Source organism: Galeopterus variegatus, unplaced genomic scaffold, assembly GCF_000696425.1.
Source record: "Galeopterus variegatus unplaced genomic scaffold, G_variegatus-3.0.2 Scaffold338, whole genome shotgun sequence".
In the NCBI taxonomy this organism is placed as follows: Eukaryota; Metazoa; Chordata; class Mammalia; order Dermoptera; family Cynocephalidae; genus Galeopterus; species Galeopterus variegatus.
The window spans coordinates 432,141-437,677 of record NW_007726449.1 but is presented as its reverse complement, the minus strand read 5'-3'; positions in this window follow the sequence as shown (position 1 = coordinate 437,677).

The window sequence follows — 5,537 nt, the reverse complement described above, 5'->3', positions numbered from 1 at the left end:
ACAGTATCTGGTAGTACCTAATAGGCTCCCAGTAAATGTTAATTCTTTAAATTTTTTTTTTTTTTTGTCTTTTTTCCGTGTCCGGCAACGGATCGCAACCCTCAGTGTCACCCCCGTACCGGACCGGGACCGGCAACGGGATCGCAACCCTTGGTGTTGCCCCCACGCCTCACTCAGCCAGTGAGCGGGAACCGGTCTGTATGTGGGATCCGAACCCTCGGCGGGAGCGCTGCCGTGCTTCCCAAGCGGTGCACTAGCGCAGTGCGCCACCGGGCCGGCCCCTAAAATTTTTTTTTTTATTTTTTATTATTAGCATATTCATCGTTACAAATTGTCATTTTTCTTCATGCCCTTTACCCAACCTATCACTCTCCAAACCCCTTCCCTCCCCCCAGTCTCTAGTATTCTTAGGTTTGTTCTCTTCTTTTGAAAGTTCAGCGTAGGAAATCTTTCTTTCCTACTTTCTTAGCTCCCAGTTATGAGTGAGAACATGTAGTATTTCTCTTTCCTTGTCTGGCTTATTTCACTTAACATAATTTTCTCTGTACTCATCCACATAGCTGCAAATGGCAGAATTTTCTTTTATTTTTTATGGCTGAGTAGTATTCCATTGTGTATATATACCACATTTTCCTTATCCATTCATCTGTCAATGGACACTGAGGTTGGTTCTGTATTTTGGCTGCTGTAAATAGAGCTGCGATGAACATGGGAGTGCAGGTATCCCTTCGACATGGAATTCTTTTCCTCTTAGACATTTTCCTCTGTGTTTTGTCTGCTGAAATTTTTCTTTCTTAGGAATGCTTATGTGTACAGTGCCTTGATGAGGGACAAACTAAGAAAACTGATCTTTTGAGGGATCTGTATATGGTGTATGGTAAGTTGTTTCCAGTGTTGACGAGACAGCAAGTAGAAAGGAAAGTTAGACACTGAGAGAGAACAGATTAAAACCACGCGAATCTAGTCTGTAAGGAAGCCAAGAGAAGGAAGAACAGCCAACCTTTCTCCTGGGTGCTCACAGGGAAGATTATGTGAGATGACGACACTTATTTCTCAGCGTCTGAAATGGTGTAAGAGCTTCTGAGTGTGGGGTGTTCTGCTCTGGCCACAGACCTTAACGAGGTGATGCACTAGGCTGTGAAAAGAGTCTCAGCCCATCCGCTGGAACTTTCTTTTCCCCATAGTTTCAGGAGAGGAAGGAGGGTTGGGCAAGAGAATGGGAGGGAGAGGAAGTAATGCGAGAGACAGCCTTGCAGAGGACTCTCTCATCCTCCACGTTTCACTGACTCTGCCAAGAACGCAAGGCCCACGTTGCTTTGTACCCAGGTCATTTCTTAAGGTTGCATTGCAGCAGGCAACTTTGAGGGATGCAGTAACGTCTCCCTCCAGGACAGAGAGCCAGCTTGCTTATTGTTTGTGATAAAACGGCGAGTCCCCGAGTTCAGTGTTCCCTTCCTGTCGTGCAGTGCACTGAGTGTGGCATCCCTCAGGGACCTCCTCGCCACCCCTGTGGGACTTGGAGGGCAGTGGAACTGGTGCGAACATCTTGATGCTCATATTGCTTGCTGTGCCATGAGGAATAAAGTCCTTTGCCTCGAAACCAGAGGACCTATGTCTTCTGCCGGCATCCATGAAACGGTAACGGTCTAACTTATTAACTTGTAGATAGGTTAAAATCAAATCCCAGACTTAACAGGACAGGAATACAAAAGTTTATAGAAATGTTTTGAAAGAGCTGGAGTCTTCACTAAAGCACTTTCTTTTTCTCTAGCCTTCGTGAAGTTGCTCACCCATCTTTAAAAATCATTAATAAACTCTGAAGTTTTTGGCAAAGCTGCAGAATTCTTGGACGCCTTAGCTTTGACCTCTAAGGTCACTGAACTTCATGACTTCTTCCCGGGCCACAGCAGAGGCACCGTGAGAGCGAGTGTTTGATACCAGGTGACTGGGGCCTCGGGGAGGTCATCCGGCCACGCTTGCCTTTGGGCTACACTTCAATCAATCCAGTTTTCAAACATCTCCAAGGAGTGGGTGTAGCCACATTCCCTCAGGAGCCCACTGTGACCGTTAGCCTTTCCCTTCTAGAACATTTCTCTGCTTTATAGTTTAAGTTGAATAGAAATGAGAATGAAATGGCTCATATACAATTTTTCCTGTTGTGGTCTTCGTGTATTGAGAAAACTGGTCATACTCTGAGCGAAATAATCACCTTAAAGTTCACCATCGTTGTCTTTTCTCAAGGCTAAATGATGTTTCATTTCCTTTCAGAAATCTTTTACTGTGAATCTTATTCTTAAAACCATTCTCTGCTGGTTATCTCGAAGAAAATAGGAAAAAAGCTCTATTTATACAGCTTCAAGATGTTCTTTCTACCCTGCTAACCTTTCATACTTTCTTTGTTTTTGCTAAACACTTCCATGAAAACCAGCTTCCAGGCATTGTATTGAGTGAATTTCTCAATTAGGTAGAATGGAATAGTTAAGTCTGAGACTACTTCCAAACACAAGATTTATGAGTTTGTGTTAGGAATCAAATATCCCCATTTTGTGTACACCTGGGTAGAGTATCATGACCCTCCTTCCACTCCACCCAAAATTGCTCTAAATAGCATGAACAGTTTGTCATAATTTGTCCAATAGAGCATGTACTTCCAAGGAAGCCCCTCCACACAGGACAACATCATTTCCATAAGCTTTCTTTATAGGTATGCCTTGTCTTGCCCTTCAATTATTAGCAGACTCATTACTATTGATATTAATTGTCTTGCAGTTAAGAAAATCCATTCTTGATTTTAAAGGTCAAAGAGTAGTATTTTTCGAGCTGGGCAGCCAAAAGCAAGTGATGTTTTCCTTCTCGACTTCCTAAGCCATTCACTTAGCAGTCAACAATATATCTGGCACTTTGCTGAGATTTAGTTATCTGGTTGAGTATAGTAACTGAACATGTGGCTGCTTGCCATAAATTTTTAATATTTTTTCCCTTAAATTCATGAGTGACACTTCTGGTATAGGATTTCCTGGGTTGAGAGTAGAGTTAATAGGAATAAGAAAAATTGTGCAGAGGTGGCCTAGGAGAAGGCTCAGACAGAAGGTCATTAACACTCTACTTAATTAAGTACTTACCAGTAAAGTTCTCTTTTTTCCCACATGAATTTTATTTCTGCTCTTAAAAGCATCTACTTTGGCGGTTACTACGACCAACAATTATAAGTGTTGTAACTGTCAATCCACTGACCATCAAAACATTATATTCTGCCTTTGCATCATGCTTAGGCAAACTTTAATAGTTTAAATGGATTCATTCTTTAATGGTCAAAAGGGCCAACAGAACCAAATAGGGCCTCCTGTGGCCATGCCATAGTTTGAAAAACTCAATATCATTGAGGTTTATATTGGAATATATATTAAAAAAACCCCACCAGTTAGAATATTGAGGAATAATAAATACTTGGTCCTTTTTGTTTTATTGTGTGGACATATTTGTGCTTTGAAGACCTGTCTTTAATATATATTTTATTTGTGTTCAGCTTTATGCAATATGGTTAACAAATCATAACAGTTGATTCTTTGGGCTTCAAAGGAAAACCTCAACGAAAGCAAATTCATTCCCTCTAGGAAAATCCTCTCTCTCTCAGGGTAAAGCTTGCATTTGGGGGGTATCTTTAGTGTTTTTATGTGGCCTCTGAAACAGCTCCCAGAGCTTCTTCTCATTGGCATAGTCCTTTTAGAGATCCTGGAGCATTTAAGGGCCGATGGAGACTGTTTGGCTATCCTAATCTTAGGAGCTTTTAATATCCTATGATATCCAATAACTCATGGAAATAAAAATATGTCCCATTGGCATAGTCCTTTTAGAGATCCTGGAGCATTTAAGGGCCGATGGAGACTGTTTGGCTATCGTAATCTTAGGAGCTTTTAATATCCTATGATATCCAATAACTCATGGAAATAAAAATATGTCCAGGTCCAAGCCTGTCTCAGAGAGAAAAGCTTTCACCAAATTTGAAAGATTTGTATCCTTTTGATTTTACTGATAATTTTATTTAATTTTAAAGACTTCTGCATAGTTACTACTATCATGATTCAACACCCTTTCTTTAATTTTATTGAAGGCAATATATTTTTAAGGCTAATCAACTTTTAATTTACACTTGATATAAATTAATCATCTCTGCTCCTTAGCCTCAATATGTCTAAATTGAATTTTGTCTATCAAACCTAATCTTTTTGATATCATCTTCAGCTGGTGGAATGTTCTCACCCCCTGAGTTCCCAGGTCGAAATTCTGAGGTTGTTTTTTTCAGATTTCTCTCTCTTTCTCTTCTCCAACTTTCCCAATTGCTCATCAGGTCCTGTTGATTCCATCTCTTAAATGGCTGTCTCATTACTGTCTCCTGCCTTATTCTCTGCCTCTCCCCTAGTCCAGATTCCCCTCATTTCTTACCTTACGTAGTTGTTCAACAGCCTTCTAAATCTACCTCTCCCAGCCAGGCGCTCTCTCTTAAACCATAATGTGAGGTTGACCCTGTGGCTCACTCGGGAGAGTGTGGTGCTGGGAGCAGCAGCACTCCCGCCGCAGGTTTGGATCCTATATGGGGATGGCCGGTGCACTCACTGTTTGAGCGCGGTGTGGATGACACCAAGACAAGGGTTGCGATTCCCTTATCGGTCACAAAAAACAAACAAACGAACAAACAAAAAACCATAATGTGATTGTGTCTGTCTGTTTAAAAAGTAATTCATTGCCCACAGGATAGAAAAGACTTTTTTTAGTTTTAAAAAATGTTTAATTATGGTAAAATACACGTAACATAAAATTTACCACCTTAACCATTTTTAAACATATACTTCAGTCATGTTAAGTACATCCATGTTGTTGTGCAATCAACCCTCAGAACCCTTTTTATCTCACAAAACTAAAACTCTATATCCATTAAACCACCCTCCCTCCCCACCCAGCCTCTGGCAATCACCAATTCTACTTCATATCTCTGTGAAGCTGACAACTCTAGGTGCCTTATATAAGTGGAATCATACAGTATTTGTCTTTTCGTGACTGGCTTATATCACTTAGCATAATGTCTTCAGGGTTCATCCATGTTTAGCATGTGTCAGAATTTCCTTCCTTTTTAAAAGCTGAATAATATAGGATAGAATTTTTTTAGCACAACCTACAAGGTTTTGCTTGCTCGCCAGCCTCAGGTCGTGTTACACACTCACTGTATCCTGTGCTTTAAGCTCGTTTGATTTATTTGCAGTGCCCCAAATAGTCTGACCACCAGTGACTCTTTGCCAGTGTTGCCTCTGACCCGAGTAGCTCTCTCTTTTCACCTGGCTAGTGCTTAGTGTCCTCATTAACAAACAAACATTCATTTTGTACTTTACTTAGAAAATTTGAAATTGGGGGCCGGCCCGGTGGCGCACTGCTACAGTGCGCCGCTTGGGAAGTGCGGCGGTGCTCCTGCCGAGGGTTCGGATCCCATGTGCAGACCGGCGGCTCACTGGCTGAGCGAGGAGCGGGGGCAACACCGAGGGTTG